This window comes from Littorina saxatilis, linkage group LG8 (genome assembly GCF_037325665.1).
Source record: "Littorina saxatilis isolate snail1 linkage group LG8, US_GU_Lsax_2.0, whole genome shotgun sequence".
Taxonomy (NCBI): domain Eukaryota; kingdom Metazoa; phylum Mollusca; class Gastropoda; order Littorinimorpha; family Littorinidae; genus Littorina; species Littorina saxatilis.
In genome coordinates, this window is record NC_090252.1 from 28,608,426 (window position 1) to 28,630,754 (window position 22,329).

Here is a 22,329-nt window from a genome sequence, read left to right on the forward strand (position 1 = left end):
AAAGTGAGTCTATGTACTCACCCGAGTCGTCCGTCCTTCCGGAAAACTTTAACGTTGGATATTTCTTGGACACTATTCAGTCTATCAGTACCAAATTTGGCAAGATGGTGTATGATGACAAGGCCCAAAAAAACATACATAGCATCTTGACCTTGCTTCCAGGTCAAGGTCGCAGGGGCCATAAATGTTGCCTAAAAAAAACCTATTTTTCCCATTTTCTCTGAAGTTTTTGAGATTGAATACCTCACCTATATATGATATATAGGGCAAAGTAAGCCCCATCTTTTGATACCAGTTTGGTTTACCTTGCTTCAAGGTCAAGGTCACAGGAGCTCTTCAAAGTTGGATTGTATACATATTTTGAAGTGACCTTGACCCTAAACTATGGAAGATAACTGTTTCAAACTTAAACATTATGTGGGGCACATGTTATGCTTTCATCATGAGACACATTTGGTCCCATATGATCAAGGTCAAGGTCACTTTGACCCTTATGAAATGTGACCAAAATAAGGTAGTGAACCACTAAAAGTGACCATATCTCATGGTAGAAAGAGCCAATAAGCACCATTGTACTTCCTATGTCTTGAATTAACAGCTTTGTGTTACATGACCTTGACCTGGGGTCAAGGTCACATGTATTTTGGTAGGAAAAATGTGTAAAGCAGTTCTTAGTGTATGTCATTGCTAGGTTTAGTTATTTGACCTTGACCCAAAGGTCAAGGTCAAGCATGTGAGTCGTATGGGCTTTGCCCTTCTTGTTCAAATATTGAAAAGCTAACTTTCGCTCGCATTTACATTATTAAAAAAAAAAACACAAAAAACGTGTAAATCTGGTGCGACACAGCAAGCCATGTAGTATGTGTTTAATCACTTGCTTTTTGAAAACATGCAATGCTGCCATGTTTGACCCGCATATGGTGACATTTACACATGAGTAACTCAGTCGGCCAAATCAATTGTCTACCCAGAACATGTTATTTTCTAATATTTAGCTTGCAGATTTTGTATGATGTGCTGTTTCTACTGATGTGGTGTCAAAAATAGAAGATTTTACGTCAAATTTGAAACGTACCATGGTACACCCCAAATAGTCATAAATGCACCCCATGATTACACTGTTTTCATGAAATGATTTGTTTATGCTGCAGCTGTCACAACAAGTTTTTCATTTTTTCTGTTGTAGACCCTGAAATAGTACCCCAGCAACAAGGGCTGCAGGAGCGGGTAAGGCACTTTATATTTTAACAACTGGTCTTTTCAAACATTTCTTATTCGTATTCATCCAGATCAGGTTTTATTTGCTGAGGAACTGCTTGTTTTCTTTTCAACATTTTCTTGGATCAGTAGAATCATGTCATTTATATATAATCCATTCATTGTTTGCAGTACTTGATAGAGTGTACACAGCCACGGTCATGTTCTTCTGCTCTTGTGTGTATTTCTGCGCATAACCTGTCTCTGCAAGCGTGCAAGTGTTTCTCTTTCATGGCAGGAAACCCTGGTCGAGACTCGAAGGATAAGGGCAGAGCAGGATGCTGCTGTCCTACAGAGTTTGGAAATAGACAGGGGAAGGGTAAGCACATATGTTTTCTGTATTTGAGAAGGTACACAGTCTATTATCTTAGACAGACAAGTTGATATTATGTCCTTACCGGATAATGACACTTAGGCAATAGCCACCGCCATTTGACATGTTGAGGTTGTAAGTAAACATTTTTCTCATGTTTTGTGATTGAATGGAAACCGAATCGCGAAGCGATGAGGTTTTCATTCCAATCACAAAACATGAGAAAAATGTTTACTTACAACCGAAACATGTCAAATGGCGGTGGCTATTTCCATTCTACTTTACTCACCAACAGTGGAACTCGATCTTGCTGAATGACACACTGGGAAAAACGTTCCTTTCCATAAAAATTTCATTGCTTTCGTCGACTATTTACCTCACGTACCTTTTTTCCACACTGCGCAGCTGATTCATTGACATTGAGGCTATCCTGAATATGTTACACAGCGAGAACTGACACTATTGTTAAGAATAGGAACTGAAGTATTTGTTTTTCATTTCTAAACTTTGTTGGTCATGATCACGTTCCAAAAATATTCATGTCGCCAAACGAACAGGACGTGACGTCGATTTGCCTTTTCATTCACTACAATACTCTTCCGGTCTCGGCTACAGGTATTTGTTTTGTTTCTGTTTCAGTGAAGCAAGTAAAAAAAAAAAAAGTGTTTGCGCATGTCTGTTTGTTTATCGAGACCATTATGACGTATCTATTTGTCGTCTGCGAATTCATTCTCATTCTGGTGTTCTGTCTCTGCGTGGCCCACTGGCACTTGTGCGCTGGCTCCTTTGTCAGCTTCATGGAGTGTGGCATGTTCGTTTTGTTTTCTTCCTTCTTCTGCTATAAATTGCTTGATGTCTTCATCATTCTCCCATTCTGAGTCACTCAGTGATGAGAGACTCAACTCGAAGTTGCCTTCAGATTCCATTTTGACAGTTGCTAACTCTTGTGATTATGGAGTGACGAAACCTCCTTGGGTCACCAGCATAATGAATATGATAAAGTTCGAGGGTAGACAGCCATTATTGATACCATTGTGTTCATACACGAAAATGATATTCATACACTCCACAAAACATGTGAAAATCACCATGCTTCACAAAACATGGGCAATCATCATTTTCTCATGTTTCTAAACCAATGAAATTGCCAGATTTTGATTTTTACTCATAGAGTATTGTAGAATATACGTTATTTGCGTGTTTGACCAAAATATGACATTTTACACAGATCGAGACAGTCATTGTTCTCCGAGACCGCGCTAGCGGTCGAGGTGAACAATGACTGTCGAGATCTGTGTAAAATGTCATATTTTGGTCAAACACGCAAATAACATTTATGTATCGATCGAATTCCTTTCAGGTACTATGAATTTGTTGTTGTTTTGACGATTGAACGAGCACACACACACTGACATGCAATCGAACACATTTGCTTCATATTTGGGTGTTTCAGGTTGACCGAAACTTCCCAGGAACTACAAAACACATGTCATGTGCTCACTTTGTAGTTGTTTTGACATTGAACAGCACACACACATGCAATCAAACACATGTGTACGTGTGTTTTGTAGTTCCTTTAAAGTTTCGGTCAACCTGAAACGCCAAATTATAAAGTTTTGTCGGCCTCTGACGTCACATGACTCAAAGAAGGGAAATCCAATCTCCAATCATACATTATTCACTTATTCCACTGGAAAACAGAAGCGTCACTTAAAAACAGAGTTCCTGGGATTGATATCCCCGAACGTTTTTTTCCTTTTTTTGTCTATAAATAAATATATATTTATATCTAGCGCGGTCTCGGAGAACAATGACTGTCTCGATCTGTGTAAAATGTCATATTTTGGTCAAACACGCAAATAACGTATAGTGTACTGTTTTCAGAAATTGTGCAGTTTCATATATGCTGGTGCTCAAGACTTACATTTTGAGGCCCGGTGGCAAGGATGCAACCAACCGATCTGCACAGTACCATCACTCTCAATAGTATTGGTGCTGGATCTCCACTGGAATCCAACTGCCACCCTCCCTGAAATCAACTCTGCAGGGACAGAGAACATGGATTTTGATGAAGATGGGCCTGTGTAAATTTGGCAAGATAGTGTATGATGACAAGGCCCCAAAAAACATACATAGCATCTTATAGTTATTTTGCCTAGGTCATGGCTGAGCTTTAGGCCTACGGAGAAATATCGCTGGATATTTTCTCCCTAGATTAACAGAGACAAAGAAGGGAAGTCATGCTGTATATATAATTATGTAACTCATAAACACATGGGTGTAGTTATGTTCAAGAACACACACACACACACACACACACACACATACACACACACTCACACACACACATACAACTGTGTAGATGTATCGTACACCTGATAAATTACTCAAACAAAATTGAAGTTCACGAAGAAATCGATTTATTTCTGTGTCATTCAACATCTAGTTTGAATCAGACAACTTGAAACTGGTACAAATATTCAATAAAAAACGCTGGCGCTGGACCCGAGTACTCTTCAGACTGGCTCGCTCCCTCAGTATGAAAGTTTTTGTCTTGTGCACGTGGATTAAAAAAAAAATTTTAAATTTATTTTACACAATTATTAGAGTAAAATAAAACATTAAAACGTTCATAATAAACAATAGTAAACAAGAACTACAAAAATTTTTAAAAAATAATAAAAAAACGCCCATGCCGGGAATCGAACCCGGATCCCTTTGGCCACCAAGCCACCAACTTGAATCACTGACACTGTGTGTCCCTGTCGCTCTCTCTCGTGCTCTCTGTCTCTTTCAGTCTCACCGAGACCAAACACTGTATTGTAGTTTCTTTGCCGAGACTAAATCCCCAACCGCTTGGCTTGCAAATCGACGGCATGCGAGACGCATGCTTTTCTCGTATCGAATTCCAACCGAAGTGTCAGTTTGCGCGTCATAAATCAAATCTTCGTACTCGCAGAAAAATTCCTCATGAACTTCGCCTTTAAAATTGGAGATGCCCAAATTAAAAATCGTGTAAACTTGAAGGTGATTGATTTTATCACCTAGTTTTGTCTTTGATTTAAAAAATGTTTACTGAATTAAAGGAAAATTACCATGCTAACAAAAAGTTTTCACAAACACAGGAAATTACAGTCACCTCCCTTGTATTACAACTTCTTTACTTGAAGCTTATGTATTTATCCTTGCAGGAGGTAAATTCTCAAATAATTGTTGAACCATAGCTTCAACCAAATGAGAAACAAGTTTCAAGTCACTGAGTTTGTTTCAATTGAATACTTTCAAAAGGGGTAACTGCTCAGGTTAAAAAGAAGGTTTAGACAAAAACAGAAACCTCCAGAGTTATATCCCTTGCCATGCACATGCAATCTTCTGATGCTGCTTTTTCATTTTAGGAATTAAATTCGCAAATGATTGTTGAATCATAGCTTGAATTAAAAGAGAAATAAGTTTCAAGCAAGCTTGTTTTTGTTGCCAACTTTCTAAAGGACTCAATGTATCTGAAGCAAAATACCACTGGTTCATAGATCAGGAATGCAAATTTTCTCTACCCTGAAGGTCTCTGAATCCCTGAAAGTAGGGTATATAAGGAAGGCTAAATACACAGTACTAAAGTTGCCACATTCACCAGTATGACATGACACCTTTTCACAACGGTCCCTATCAGGCATGGTCAAAGGTGACTGACCTCTCAAGCAAACACCCCCCCCCCCAAACACAATGGCCTTGCTCCAGAATTTTCAAAAAAACGGATTTTCCGTCTGCAACCTCCTGAGAAAAACAGAAATTCTGTCCCAGACGGAAGAGTTGCACCCATGTAGCTTTTCGATTCAAGATGGACGACGAAATCAGACTCAATAAGAATGCATTTATCGACTTTGGTTGACCCAAAGTACAAGAACTAACCTCCTACCTGTATTATTTCATACTGCGATGCAAATGAAACTCGAAATCCCAGCGCTCACGCCAACTGGTCCCGGCCGTGCTCAGTCAAAGAAATCCGTCGTGATATAACCTGGAATGGTTGAAAACGACGTTAAACACCAAATAAAGAAAGAAAGAAAATCAACGAAATAGAACACATACGTATAAGTTACAGCTCCGTCCATCCATGGTAACGCGTGATATTTTGTCGAGACTGGGTCAATGAATATGACGTCACTCGAGGCTCTGCCGAGAGTGACGTCATTATATTCTTTCACCCCGTCGAGACAAAATATCACGCGATACCATGCATGGACGGAACTGTAACGTATATATGGCATGACCAAAGTAAAGAGAATTTGTCATGGGATGTAGAAACAAATCATTGCAAATTCACCATGGGCAATCAACCCAAGCCTAGAAGTTGTAGAACTATATTTTGTTTCAGTCTTGGCAAGGCCAGTTTTGTCCAGTTCCGGAAAAGACATAATGAATTCATTCACCCTGCCGAGACGAAAAAAACAATTCCATGGATAAAAACGTATAAGCTTATTATCCCGTGACGCATCAAAGCTAAATTTTGTTTTGAAATGTCATTACAACGTACAGATAACTTATAACGACATAATCGCCTTCACAATACAGGAAAAACGCACACTTTGTTTTTCGTCTGCTACAAATCTAGTCTTGTTGGTTGACGGAGAGAATAAAGCTTCAATCATACCTTCATCAACAGGAATAAATGCTCAATCCGCTGTCAGTTCGCAACTGAACTTTGTTTTTTTCTTTAACTTTTTGGTTAACATTGAAACGGCAATCCAAAAAGACGTCATGACAAAGTTACACGCAAAGCGAAAGAGACTTTGACGTCATTTACTTTTGTTTGGAATTTTCCGCCTGTTCCTAGCTTGTCAGTGAAGACCTGACGTGAGTAAGCTTACCCTTTGCAGCTGTGAAATAATCAGTCTTGTGTCTCGGTCGTGTAGGTACAGAGTTTGCTTCTGCAATCATTGTGTTCGTGTTGATGACGGCTTCATAAGATTTCCATTTTCTTGTTTCTGCGGCTGCGCAAGTTATTTTGCCTAGGTCATGGCCGAACTTTAGGCCTACGGAGAAATATCGCTGGATATTTTCTCCCTAGATTAACAGAGACAAAGAAGGGAAGTCATGCTGTATAATTAACTTACGTCATCATCAAACACGTAAAGTACAATTTGTGACGTAAAGTACTCAGAAAGAAGCACACCACGCGCTGGTCAAGACTACGTGCATGCGCTTTCTGACTAATAAGATTTGAGACGCCAAGACATGAAAAGATAACTCTTTTCCACCATAGTGCCTTCCAACTAGTCTCGGCCCGCTCAAAATAACAATGGCCGAGACTTTAAGTAATTCCTTCGCGTGACGTCTAACCCTCTTACGCCATAATGTGACGTCTTCAAATGACGAAATGTTAAAGTTTCTACCACAGACATACACACGCACGCACACACGCATGCACAGACAAAGTTACGATCGCATAGGCTACACTTACGTGAGCAAAAAAATAGGTGTGGGGTAACATAGCCACACAAAAATAGGGTAGGAAGGTAGGCAATCACTTTTTTTCTTAAGTGTACAAATTAAAACTACTTGACAGGGAAATAAGTGTGCGACTCGCGCGCTTTCACTTTCATTGCGTTTTCTGCACTCAGTTTTTATTTATATATTTTTTTAAATTTTTGTTTGTTGGACAAATGTAATAAAAAGTTAAAGGGTCGGCCCATAAAAATAGGGTAGGTTGGGTTACCGTAACCACACCTTTTTTTTTTTTTAGGCCTAAAACAGCGCAATTGGATCCAAATGCTTCTTTGTCAGATCCTTTGTCTGCCTTTTAAAAATGTAATGAAAAGAATTTGTTTTAGAATTTGCTGTCCAGAAACCCGTCAAAAAAAAAGGCAAAATGTATGTGAAAGAAAGAAAAAAAAACTTTTCATAGTCACGGTTTCTCTTACAGTAGTGTGTGAACAGAACAGAACCAATTCTGTCTGTTTACCATCGCATGAAAGCAGGAAAGAGATTGTCTTCAGAATAACATTAACATGCTTCCATTTGAAACTTCTGTCTTCATCGTGGATTGCCGCCCTCCCAAAAAACGTATCGTATAATAAGTATATCTTGACAAGTGATTGTCCACTGGGTTAAGCTGACATAGATCAGATGCTTTTATTGTGACAGTACATTATACGTTATTTGCGTGCGCGCTAGCGGTCAAGGTGAACAATGACTGTCGAGATCTGTGTAAAATGTCATATTTTGGTCAAAAACGCAAATAACATTTATGTATCGATCGAATTCCTTTAAGGTACTTATGACTTTGTTGTTGTTTTGACGATTGAACGTGCACACACACACACACATGCATGTAATCCACATGTATGCAATCAAACACATAAGCTTCATATTTGGGTGTTTCAGGTTGACCGAAACTTCAAAGGAACTACAAAACACATGTCATGTACTCACTTTGTTGTTGTTTTGACATTGAACAGCACACACACATGCAATCAAACAAATGACGGGTTTTTTTTTAGTTCCTTTGAAGTTGCGGTCAACCTGAAAAGCCAAATTATACAGTTTTGTCGGCCTCTGACGTTACATGACTCAAAGAAGGGAAATCCAATCTCCAATCGATACATAAACTGTTATACTGGATTGTTATTATATATATTATGTTAAAAATTTGATTTGATTTTTTATTTCAGATGAACTACCCAGTTTGATAACAATTACTGGAGTGAACACATTTAGCTTCTTCATCTTCTTCTTTGTTCATGGGCTGAAACTCCCACGTTCACTAATGACTTCGCATGAGTGAATTTGTTCGTGTATGACTGCTTTTACACCGCCATTAACGCAGCCATATGCCGGCTTCAGTAGCCATGTTGAATGTCAGAATGTGTTCAAGTTGAACAGGACATAATTCTTTGATTTGGTCATTTTTTTGTTTGTTTGTTTGTTTGCTTAACGCCCAGTCCACCACGAAGGGTGATATCACTCATTATCAGGGCGGTGCTGTTTTAGACATTTAACGTGCGCCACACACAAGACAGAAGTCGCAGCACAGGCTTCATGTCTCATCCAGTCACATTATTCTGACACCGGACCAACCAGTCCTAGCACTAACCCCATAATGCCAGACGCCAGGCGGAGCAGCCACTAGATTGGCAATTTTAAAGTCTTAGGTATGACCCGGCCAGGGTTCGAACGCCTTACCACTAGGCCACTGTGTTGCGGTTTGATTTGGTCATAACCATGACTTAAAAAAAAAAAAAAGCGAAGACTTTATATGCAGCCACTGATTGATGTATGATCTGCTTTTAGGACCGAGACCGCCAACGAGAGGCAGATCTGGTGCAAGACAGAGCAAGTCGCCTGCATCAGGTGAGAAAAAATTCCTTCTATTAATGGTGTCTCTGTTCCCTGGTTTTTCAATTTGTCTTTCTTTTTTTCCAAGGGAATGTTTGTTCCATTTCTTATCTTATTTTTCAATCATACATAAAGTTAATATGAATACATGCGTTCGTATTTGTTTCAAGCATCAGTAAACCCCGTAGACCTGTTTAGCACACAAATGAATAATTTTGCGTCAAGGCATTGGTCATTTTTAAACAAACTCTGCATTATGGCATCTCTTTCTACAGCTGCAAACACACCACTCTGAACTTCTCAGGAGCGCACCGCTGCTCACTGGATTCACAATAAGAATCAGAAATGATGGAAGAGAGCGGCGCTTTAATGGAAACGACACCCTGTCCGTGAGTTGTTCAACATGAGTTTTCTGCGTAGATGTTGTATGACCTATATTCTGACAAAGACACTGATTTTAAAGCAGAAATTATTACAAGGACTGACAAGAAAGAAAACAAGTCGCGTAAGGCGAAAATACAATATTTAGTCAAGTAGCTGTCGAACTCACAGAATGAAACTGAACGCAATGCCATTTTACTCGTAGCATCGTCAGGCCACCGCTCATGGCAAAGGCAGTGAAATTGACAAGAAGAGCGGGGTAGTAGTTGCGCTAAGAAGGATAGCACGCTTTTCTGTACCTCTCTTTGTTTTAACTTTCTGGGCGTGTTTTTAATCCAAACATATCATATCTATATGTTTTTGGAATCAGGAACCGACAGGGAATAAGATGAAAGTGTTTTTAAATTGATTTGGACAATTTAATTTTGATAATAATTGTTATATATTTAATTTTCAGAGCTTGTTTTTAATCCGAATATAACATATTTATATGTTTTTGGAATCAGCAAATGATGGAGAATAAGATAAATGTAAATTTGGATCGTTGTATAAATTTTTAATTTTTTTTAAAATTTTCCGATTTTTAATGACCAAAGTCATTAATTAATTTTTAAGCCACCAAGCTGAAATGCAATACCGAAGTCCGGGCTTCGTCGAAGATTACTTGACCAAAATTTCATTTCCCCATCATAGTAAAGTGGTCATTCTGATAAAAACATATGAATTCAGGGTGCACTGTGCTACTTGTTTTTGTATGTACTGGTTCAAATCTTTAAAATGCTGTTTTCTCTGAATGTAATTTTCAGACAAAACGCTACAATTAAAATGTTGCAACTTTTGAAAGGCTTGATGGATTTGTTCAGTTTTTGTATATGTTGTTTATGAGTTGTACAGCATCAGTTCTGTGCATGGAATAAGAGTTCAGTGCATTGGTTGGGTTTTTATGAGTCTGACAGTTAGGATCTCATGTATTTTTCTTATCAGAACTGAACCGGTAACTGAAAATGCTAAATTAAAATGATATATTGCTTAGAAATGCTTTTCGATGCACAGAATTATTAAACACACACATATTGCTGCAAAGAAGAAAAATTGGATCAAAACATGCACTGGTTCACAAACTGCAACATTTTAAAAAAAGCACATTTTATAACGTTTTTCTCACATTTTGGTGAATAAAACCCCCAAAAATTGCTTTTCACTCAAAATTTAAAATGGTTTCCCTTAATTAGGTTATTCTGCTTGCAAAAATCAAACAAGCAGCAAACTGTTTCCAAAATAAAAAAAAAAAGTGCCCGCCTACCCTGTCTCCCCTTAAGAAAATTGATTGATTTTTTTAAATTTTTTTTATAAGTCTTGTACATTTTATGGTGTTTCAATTTGTTTCTTTCACAACTTTCATGCTGCTTCACGTTTAGACAATAAAGTGACATATTCAGTTACATGTTCATGTGTGTCTCATGTTGAGTGATGATTGTTGAGTTTGAGTGAGAGTGAGCACACAGATGTTTCATCCAGTTGTTACGTTTTTGGTCACACACACGCACACACTGACACTGTCCACATTCGCGGTGTTCCTATCATTTGTCCGGAATCACTTACCTTGGCGACGGGTAGCAAACCTTGGCCAATTTAGTTTTTGACTCACATGCGAAGCAAAAGTGAGTCTATGTACTCACCCGAGTCGTCCGTCCGTCCGTCCGTCCGGCCGGCCGGAAAACTTTAACGTTGGATATTTCTTGGATACTATTCAGTCTATCAGTACCAAATTTGGCAAGATGGTGTATGATGACAAGGCCCCAAAAAACATACATAGCATCTTGACCTTGCTTCAAGGTCAAGGTCGCAGGGGCCATAAATGTTGTCTAAAAAACAGCTATTTTTACCATTTTTGACTCACATGCGAAGCAAAAGTGAGTCTATGTACTCACCCGAGTCGTCCGGCCGTCCGTCCGGCCCGGCCGTCCGTCCGGCCCGGCCGTCCGTCCGGCCGTCCGGAAAACTTTAACGTTGGATATTTCTTGGACACTATTCAGTCTATCAGTACCAAATTTGGCAAGATGGTGTATGATGATAAGGCCCCAAAAAACATACATAGCATCTTGACCTTGCTTCAAGGTCAAGGTCGCAGGGGCCATAAATGTTGCCTAAAAAACAGCTATTTTTCACATTTTTCCCATTTTCTCTGAAGTTTTTGAGATTCAATACCTCACCTATATATGATATATAGGGCAAAGTGAGCCCCATCTTTTGATACCAGTTTGGTTTACCTTGCTTCAAGGTCAAGGTCACAGGAGCTCTTCAAAGTTGGATTGTATACATATTTTGAAGTGACCTTGACCCTGAACTATGGAAGATAACTGTTTCAAACTTAAAAATTATGTGGGGCACATGTTATGCTTTCATCATGAGACACATTTGGTCACATATGATCAAGGTCAAGGTCACTTTGACCCTTATGAAATGTGACCAAAATAAGGTAGTGAACCACTAAAAGTGACCATATGCATATCTCATGGTAGAAAGAGCCAATAAGCACCATTGTACTTCCTATGTCTTGAATTAACAGCTTTGTGTTGCATGACCTTGGATGACCTTGACCTTGGGTCAAGGTCACATGTATTTTGGTAGGAAAAATGTGTAAAGCATGTGAGTCGTATGGGCTTTGCCCTTCTTGTTTTCTTGTTCCCATTTTCTCTGAAGTTTTTGAGATTGAATACCTCACCTATATATGATATATAGGGCAAAGTAAGCCCCATCTATTGATACCAGTTTGGTTTACCTTGCTTCAAGGTCAAGGTCACAGGAGCTCTTCAAAGTTGGATTGTATACATATTTTGAAGTGACCTTGACCCTGAACTATGGAAGATAACTGTTTCAAACTTAAAAATTATGTGGGGCACATGTTATGCTTTCATAATGAGACACATTTGGTCACATATGATCAAGGTCAAGGTCACTTTGACCCTTATGAAATGTGACCAAAATAAGGTAGTGAACCACTAAAAGTGACCATATCTCATGGTAGAAAGGGCCAATAAGCACCATTGTACTTGAATTAACAGCTTTGTGTTGCATGACCTTGTCAAGGTCACATGTATTTTGGTAGGAAAAATGTGTAAAGCAGTTCTTAGTGTATGATGTCATTGCTAGGTTTAGTTATTTGAGGTCAAGCATGTGAGTCGTATGGGCTTTGCCCTTCTTGTTTCTTTTTTGGTTGCGACATGATGTTCAAATCCAAATCGAAAGCACTGACTGACTGATAAACTATCGCGAACCGGCGAACGCAAACGTTGAGAGTGTGGTTTCCCTTGTCCAAGGGAAACCACTCTGGCATCTATATTTTTTGGCAATGGCTCCCGTTCAAAACATTGATGTTTCGTTTTTGGTATTCGCGAAGGAAATAAATGTCAGTCAATCATTCATGTTCAGTGTCTGAGCTATCAATCACTTTGATTCTAAATTTGAAATTGTTTTGTGAGTACAGTGTAATCAGTTTAACTTTATTCAGTGATCGGTTGAGCAATGGTTCAAGCAGTCGACGCAAGGGAAGACTTTGACACATGTATTCAAACTTCTCAAATTCCCATGATATGTCGATCTCGGTACGAGTTTAAAGATTTCGTCATAAGCGTGAGTAAATTACAGACATTATGCATGCTTGGGAATCCAAAAAGTGCTCGTTATAAGCATAAATTCGTTATAAAGAATTCGTTTTAAGCATTTTTTTTAAGCATGAAGAAAGAGGTATTCAGTTGGGAACTTAAAACTAATACGTTATAAGTCAAAATTCGTAACTAGCGTGTTCGTTTTAAGTGGGTTCGACTGTATGTATGTTTAGTTACAACTAGTATAATATGTTTGTTCTTTGGGTGATTTGATGAGATTTGTAAGCATCTACATTAGTGATATAATCTTGTGTACTGTTTTCAGAAATTGTGCAGTTTCATATATGCTGGTGCTGAAGACTTACATTTTGAGGCCCGTTGGCAAGGATGCAACCAACAGATACGGTCAACCGATCTGCACAGTACTGTCACTCTCAATAGTATTGGTCTTGCCACTGCAACAGTGCTCGACCTCCACTGGAATCCAACTGCCACCCTCCCTGCAGGGACAGAGAACATGGATTTTGATGAAGATGGGCCTGTGTAAGTAATAACACTTGAGTGTAATCAATTTCTGAAAGGTTAGGTTGATGTGATATTTTCCAGGGGATTGCTTGATTTTATTGACTCACATGCGAAGCGAAAGTGAGTCTATGTACTCACCCGAGTCGTCCGTCCGTCCGTTGGATATTTCTTGGACACTATTCAGTCTATCAGTACCAAATTTGGCAAGATGGTGTATGATGACAAGGCCCCAAAAAACATACATAGCATCTTGACCTTGCTTCAAGGTCAAGGTCGCAGGGGCCATAAATGTTGTCTAAAAAACAGCTATTTTTCACATTTTTTCTGAAGTTTTTGAGATTGAATACCTCACCTATATATGATATATAGGGCAAAGTAAGCCCCATCTTTTGATACCAGTTTGGTTTACCTTGCTTCAAGGTCAAGGTCACAGGAGCTCTTCAAAGTTGGATTGTATACATATTTTGAAGTGACCTTGACCCTGAACTATGGAAGATAACTGCTTCAAACTTAACAAGAAGAGCAAACGCTCGATCGAGTCACTTTCGCAGTTCTGAATATTATATGAGGCATCAGATGGACAGGAAGAAATTGCTATTCACAACACAATGAGTCACGTTCACATAAAATTTGAGCCCGGCCACTTTTATAGTTTCCGAGAAAAGCCCAACGTTAAGTTGTGTGTTGCCGAACAGAAAAGGCTAGTTATCTCCCTTGTTTTTCTGATAACGTTCGTAAAAGACTACAGATGTAAATACTTTGATGTAAAGAATAATCCTACAAAGTTTCAATCACATCCGATGAACTTTGTCAAAGATATAAAATGTCTAATTTTTCCTTTGACGCTGACCTGTGACCTTGAAAAAGGTCAAAGGTCAACGAAACCATCGTTAAAGTGTAGAGGTCATTGGAGGTCACGACTAAACAAAATATGAGCCCGATCGCTTTGATAGTTTCCGAGAAAAGTCCAACGTTAAGGTGGTGTCTACGGACGGCCGGCTGGCCGGCCGGACAGACTAACACTGACCGATTACATAGAGTCACATTTTCTCAAGTGACTCAAAAATTATGTGGGGCACATGTTATGCTTTCATCATGAGACACATTTGGTCACATATGATCATGGTCAAGGTCACTTTGACCCTTATGAAATGTGACCAAAATAAGGTAGTGAACCATTAAAAGTGACCATATCTCATGGTAGAAAGAGCCAATAAGCACCATTGTACTTCCTATGTCTTGAATTAACAGCTTTGTGTTGCATGACCTTGGATGACCTTGACTCAAGGTCACATGTATTTTGGTAGGAAAAATGTGTAAAGCAGTTCTTTGCCCTTCTTGTTTTAGCCTTGAGCTGTATTATTCATTTTTATTAAAGTATATTTAGTTAAATTAAATTTTAAGAATAAATTAATACCTAATCACAATACAGTCGACTCCGGATATTACGTCATCCCTCGGGGGATGTTTTTGAGCGACGTTATACTCGTTAGACTACTACTGTATTATTATTATCATTATAACGTCACTTGATATAACGTCCATGGCTTTCCAAGTTGAGTCAAAATAGTGCTTTAAGAGTGCAGTATCACTTTTCTCAATTTGTCGGTTCACTGCACTTAATGTTTACCTTTACAATTTAGCCTGAGCGACCTACTCAGCCTGTCGACAACGCCCAATTGAAAGTGACGCTCAGCCTCCTCGTCGAGGGCAGTTGTAGTCTGTATTCTACGGATCAAAAAACAAACAAAAGTCGTAGTCTGTTCTCATCCTCTCGACCTTCTCCTACCGTCATTTCAATAATCGAGGGTTTTTTTATATGCGTGATTGAAGGACAGAAGTAGACAGATCCATTCGCGCAGGAGTAACCATGTATGCTCGATATGAAACTTTTTAAAACAATTTTTTTTAGTTAAAAACAAAGACAGGAACTCACAACACGAATGAAATGGAACATTTTTCTTTTAATTAAAAACCTAGAACACTGAGGAACCTAAGTAAGGAACTCACAAAGCGAAATGAAATGAAACATTTTTCATTACTGACTAAAAGCATAGAACAGGAACTCACAAAACGAAATGAAATAAAACATTTTTCTTTTGATTAAAAACCTCAAACAGGAACTCACAAAACGCATGCAGCAAAAATGATTATGCCTTGAACCTAGTTTTCCTTGGGCCTCTAACAACGGGAAAACGGAAAAACTTGAATACATGTACCGTGAACACACAAAACTTGTGACACGTGTAGGGTAAATGAACATGCCTTGACAGTCGTTCACCATGCAAACTGCTGCATATGGGGATTGATATGACGTTATAACCGACATGGATGAGTGACGTTATAACTGGGTGACTTTATATCCGGTGACGTTATATCCAAGGTTAAAATAGTCTTGGAAAGAAGGAATTGAGCCGGGACCGGTGTTTGGGTGACGATATAACGGGGTGACGTTATATCCGGCGACGTTATAAACGAAGTAGACTGTATGTAGATACCAGCATTTTTGAATAATTTTTAGTTCTCGAATAAGTTATGTACTCGAATAAGTTATGTAAAATATTTTGATCATTAGTCAAAATAACTATTGGGGAAATGTCTAGTTATGAAATGTGTCCATGCACAGTAAGTTGAAAAACTTTGAAAAATCTTTCTATTTGAAGGCTTGGCATTGTTTATGACTTGTGGTACAAGCGTAGAAGTTAAAAATACAAAGGATGAACATAACGGACAGTAGTCAACTGCCATGAATATTTTCGGAAGGAATGCAAGTGGATGTATGACTATGAGCATGAGATTAAGAGCTACAGTTAATTTATATTTTGACTAGTCTCACAAAGGGTTGTAGTGGGCAGGTTGCTGGTTGGTTGTGTTGAAAATGATAACAGGTTTTGTGAGTTAAACATTTCCTGATGTGCATACAAAAGCAGTGTTGAACATTTGTGTCATTTTTAAATGCAGATGGGTCACAGTCAACGACGTTTCATCAGAACCTTCGACCACTGATGACAGTGACTCAGACGACGACAGCATTGCTTGGCAGCGTCCACCAGGGTTTGGGTTAGTGAAGATACTTGGTTTTCTCAATACTCCTTTCACTGTAACTGATCATTAGTTGTTACTGAATGGACATCTAAGGCAGGGATAGCCAAATCCCAAAAATTTGACCTCACCAGCAGGCAGCAGGATTAATTTCAAGAAAGTCACTAGTCGGCAAGATGTCTTTAAGCCCCCGTCTCGTTGGGCCCCCGTCTCGTTGGGTCTCCGTCTCATTGGGCCCCCGTCTCGTTGGGCCTCCAAGTCTAGATATCATGACCTTTCAGGGTCAATGTCATTTAAAGGTCAAAGGGGGATTTAGGCATGCCGGCCTTCTTGTGAGTATTACTCGGATATATCTGAAACCAAAATAAATCTTGAAATTAATACCCCATGCTTCCTGCTGGCAAAGGGCAAATCCCCACCAGTCCGGCAGAAATATTGCTGGCCTGGTAGTTATCCGTTTAAATGGTTTTAAAACTCTATATTACAATATACACGGTCGCATCTGACAAGAATTTTTAATGGCCACCAAGCTGAAATGCAATACCAAACCCCGGCCTTCGTCGAAGATTACTTGACCAAAATTTCAACCAATTTGGTTGAAAAATGAGAGCGTGACAGTGCCGCCTCAACTTTCACGAAAAGCCAGATATGACGTCATCAAAGACATTTATCAAAAAAATGAAAAAAACGTGTGGGGATTTCATACACAGGAACTCTCATGTCAAATTTCATAAAGATCGGTCCAGTAGTTTAGTCTGAATCGCTCTACACACACACACACACACACACAGACAGACAGACAGACACACACACCACGACCCTCGTCTCGATTCCCCCCTCTACGTTAAAATATTTAGTCAAAACTTGACTAAATATAATTATGTGGGGCACATGTTATGCTTTCATCATGAGACACATTTGGTCACATATGATCAAGGTCAAGGTCACTTTGAGTTTGACCCTTATGAAATGTGACCAAAATAAGGTAGTGAACCACTAAAAGTGACCTTATCTCATGGTAGAAAGAGCCAATAAGCACCATTGTACTTCCTATGTCTTGAATTAACAGCTTTGTGTTGCATGACCTTGGATGACCTTGACCTTGGTCACATGTATTTTGGTAGAAAAAATGTGTAAAGCAGTTCTTAGTGTATGATGTCATTGCTAGGTTTAGTTTTTTGACCTTGACCCTGAAGGTCAAGGTCATGAAAAAGGTCAAGGTCAAGCATGTGAGTCGTATGGGCTTTGCCCTTCTTGTTTCTTTCTTTTTCTCCTCTCTCTATGATGTTTCACAGTTCATTTCATATTGTTTTCACACGAAATGAGTTTGCAAGATCGCCGACAGTCAAACTCCAGTCCAACTCGAACTCCTCGTCGTTTCCTGTAGAAGCTTTACAGCTAGCGGGTGGCGAACCCCACTGGGTGCATCCATTTTGAAAGGAAGTAACACGAGTGACGACCCTTTACTCCTAACAGTACTTTGAGCTTACCTCCATTCTGTCGTCTACAGTTCTATTTTTGATGCGTTTTTTTTTCCAGACGATCCAACAAAAAGATTAGGGTCGGGCCTAAAAACTAGGGTCCGTCGGGTTACCGTAAACTGAATTTTTTTTTGGTGGCCTTATCTAATGGAAGCAAGATCATCTGTCTCATTGTATTCTCAATTTTGTGTTTTTCAAGGAACTGCCAAGCCTCATTATCCACCTATCAGCAGGAAGAAATGACCCTGGAAGACAGCATGCATCGCTTTGCCCGACATGGCAAACTGCTCCAGGCAGTTTTAAAACGTTTTGGACGGAAGGATTTCCGCCCAAGTGAAACCCCTCAGGTAATTTCTTCTGAGAGCCCCCGCCAAAGTTCATAGTTGCTCCTTCCAAAGCAGCGTATGGCTGCTTAATTGTGGGGTAAAAATTGGTCATAAACGTACAAATACACTTCTTCTTCTTCTTCTTCTGCGTTCGTGGGCTGAAACTCCCACGTACACGTGATTTTAGTCCAAAATAGGAAAACTGACAAGAAGTGTTAACAGAATGGAATGATTTGCACGGAACTATACAACCGCGCATTAATCGATCGCCTGCGCAGGTTGACTGGTTGAGTGAATAGGATTCGATCACACTTTAGCAAAAAAACTCCTCTTTTCTTTGAATAACTGAAGAAAGGAGGAATAAAGAGGTTACACACCTCGTCTCAGTGATTATAAAAAATAATGGTCTCAGTTCGCGGTCATGAAAAAGCTTGCTAAAGCTCGCATTTTTCATGATTCGCTAACGTCGACCATTATTTTTAATAATCACTGAGACTCGGCATGTAACCTCTACTAATTACACATTAACATGCTTCCATTTGAAACTTCTCGGTCTTCATCGGGGATTGACGCCCGACAAAAGCTAATTGAAGCCCGACGGAGCGAAGCGACGGAGGGCTTCAATTAGACTTTGGGAGGGCGTCAATCCCCGATGAAGACCGAGAAGTTTCAAATGGAAGCATGTTAATGTGTAAAATTGTAATTAAATCTGATGACGATCTCTTTCCTGCTTTCATGCGGTTGTAAACAGACAGAATTGGTTCTGTTCTGTTCACACACTACTTTCAGTCCACCTACCTGCAAGGGTCAAGTCCCCAGAAATATGTCTCTGTATTCCTATCGTATCACTCTCCTCCTGTTTTGTTTTCTTTCACACACATTTTCCCTTCTTTTTTGACGGTTGTTAATGGCTTTTTTAGCGAGTGACTATCGACAATTAGTGACCGGTAATTTTTAATGAGTTGGGGCATTCTGACCAATCACAGGGTCTGTTTCATTAAAAGGCCAACTTGATTGAATTACAATATGACTTATTGGGCAATGATTTCCATTAAGAGAAGCACTGTGCACATGTTCAACATGTTTCTTATTTATCCCTCAGATCAAATTTATTGGAGAAGAGGGGCAAGACGGAGGAGGGATACGCCGTGAGTTCTTCTCAATACTGTTAAGACAAATGCAGGAAGACTCTGGGCTATTGTTTGGTAAGTACATTGCTATCAATCCAACAAAAGTTAATCATAGTTTATCCTACACACGTGAGAGAGACACCCGTGAGATAATAATCGTTCAAATCACATGTGTGTATATCATGTAAATGAGGTCATGTCAAGCAATTCTGGCAGGGACCTGTTTTTCCACTGCGTATGATGCCAAAGTCACCGAGACAAACGTCATTATAGAAACACAAATTGCGCTTGCTAATTACCCTCGATGAATCTTAAGAACTAACACGTCACGCCACACTTTCAGAGTGACGTTTCTTTGCTTTGACATAATAGATTGCACGACGCTTTAGAAGAGATCGAGGTTCCAAAACAAGCGTCTTCAATTTAGGTGCTTCGAATGCAGGACATTTTCAGTAAAATACACGTAAGTACAGTATGTAGGATAAACAGAATACTACATGGCTTGCTGTGTCGTACCAGATTTACACGATTTGCTTTTTCAAACAGTGAACAGCTCGCTTTCGCTCGCAGTTCAATATTTAAAATAAAAAAAATCGTGTAAATCTGGTACGACACAGCAAGCCATGTAGTATTCTCTATCTAGGATAAAAATATGACTGCAAATGAACAGAAGTGCAGCTGGCAAGAATGTTTTTTTTTTATTTGGTGTTTAACGTCGTTTTCAACCACGAAGGTTATATCGCGACGAGGGAAAGGGTGGAGATGGGATAGAGCCACTTGTTAAGTGTTTCTTGTTCACAAAAGCACTAATCAAAAAATTGCTCATGGGGCTTGCAACGTAGTACAATATATGACCTTACTGGGAGAATGCAAGTTTCCAGTACAAAGGACTAAACATTTCTTACATACTGCTTGACTAAAATCTGTACAAACTATTGACTATATTCTATACAAGAACCACTTAACAAGGGTAAAAGGAGAAACAGAATCCGTTAGTCGCCTCTTACGACATGCGGGGTGCAGAGAAATAAAGATGTGGAAAAGAAGACTTGGTAAGTGAAATAAAGGTGATGGATCCAGTCAGGTAGAAATAAGACAACAAGAAAAGAATTGGAAAACTGCAGGGAATAGTAGGGAGAGTTTTCTTGGAAGGAAATATATAGGTGAAAGGACTGGTAAGGCAGAAATAAGACAAAAGAAGAGAAGTAAAGGGGTGGGGAAGCTCTGTTGAAACACTCCCGCCGCATGAAGGCGACCCCATGGGAGCTGGCAAGAATGTGTTTTTAAGGTTATGTACAGGAAACATGGACGAGGGAGACATTATTGGCCTATTTTTTGAAAACAAGACCATTCAGTTTGTTCACCAATATGTGACAGAAGCTGAAGAAAGGTTCCAATGTAGTCTCATTTTCCTTGTTAGGGAAGTTAAAAAGTACAGGCATTTCAGAAGTGACCTAAAATGTTGAACACAAAATCTATGGGTTTGCTTTTCCACAGACACAGGCAAAGGCCATCTACCGGTGCTTGACTTCACCAACTTGGCGACAGTCAAAACCCTTGGCGTCCTGATCGCCATGATGATTGTGCATTCAGGACCTGCTCCAACCATATTTCATCGTGCGCTGGTGGATTTCGCCCACAGTGGCGAAGTCCATCATGCCCAAGACTTCTTTTCCAAAAAAGAAAAAGAAGACTTGGACAAGGTATGTGTAATGTTCAAAACATGTAAGGTTGTACTGACTTAAAGAAAACACAAGTGGTGAGAGTATATATGTCTGGGAGGAAAAGCCCCCACAACATCAAGAACTGTGCAATGGAGAAACAAATAATTAAAATATATTTGCAAAAATTATGCTGATTATTGCTTTTAGCTTCTATTTTTTTTCTTCATACCCATTAAAGCAGCTTCACAAACTACTGTTTGTAGCTTTTCATAGGAACTGACTGTGATCTAGTCTACACCATTCAACATGCATATTATTAATGTGATCTGATTATTCATAAAAAATTTATAATAAATTAATTATATATTTTCCAGTTCAGCAGAGGAGAAGCCAATGAGGAGACAGTGCAGCACCTCATAGAAGACACAAAGTCTTCAAAAACGAACCTGTCAAAACAGGTTGCAGTGACTGCCGTATTGGCCCAGAGAAAGGCAGCCATGGCGCCCTTTTTTACTGCATTCTGGGAAGGAGCGCAAAAATTACATCTTCGCCAGAACATAGTTTTACATCCTGGTAAGTGATGGGTTGCCACATACTACAGCTTATCCCCGGGTACGCTAGTACTAGGGCTCAGCAGACTTTAATTGTCTGTGTCTGTCTGTGTGTGTGTCTTGACTTAACAGCTTATTGCTGGGAAACTACTGGGCGCAGTTCGTTCAAAAGTTGATACACTAACTTGATAATAGGTCCGATTGATCGTATTAAAACTTCATAATGTTACCTGGGACCTAAATGCGAAATAAACCACAAAAAAACTACTTGGCGGTGGGAGGAATTCGTGGAGCCACAGCCAGCAGAATTCAGCCAGTCTGATAGAACAGCCGAACGCGTCACACAGTGACGAGAAATATAGCGTCATAAAAACATTACGTCACGGTCGAAAGTCTTTGACGTCAATTAATGCAAATTGTGTCTTCCCTGTGTATCTGTTATTTATTACACATTGTAATTCAATCAAGTTGGCGTTTTAATGAAACAGATCCTGTGCTTGGGCAGAATGCCCTAACTCATTAAAAATTACCGGTCATTAATTGTCGATAACCAGTCGCTAAAAAAGCCATTAACCACCTGCTGGCGAGGCGCATTGATACAACCTCAATTAGTATCGGTTAGCTTTGAGGGTCATTTTACAAGTAGGAAATATGAAGGCCAACCAAATACCGAGACCATAAAGGTATGCGAAGTGATGACGTAGAATACGTGACGTAAG

At 39.4% G+C, this 22,329-nt stretch overlaps 1 long non-coding RNA gene across 4 annotated transcripts in view; it reads right to left on the minus strand.

The window, feature by feature from the left end:
- LOC138973218 (uncharacterized) overlaps window positions 1–22,329 on the minus strand; it is a 75,014-nt gene that overhangs the window by 39,458 nt on the left and 13,227 nt on the right. For 2 of the 4 annotated variants that reach the window (XR_011457924.1, XR_011457922.1), the window contains exons 3-5: window positions 13,257–13,391; window positions 5,484–5,585; window positions 3,495–3,611 (exon numbers count right to left, since the gene is read on the minus strand). This is a non-coding gene — a long non-coding RNA (uncharacterized lncRNA). Of the gene's footprint in view, window positions 1–3,494; window positions 3,612–5,483; window positions 5,586–13,256; window positions 13,392–15,046; window positions 15,145–22,329 lie in introns of all 4 variants that reach the window. The other 2 variants (XR_011457923.1, XR_011457925.1) reach the window with 2 other exon arrangements.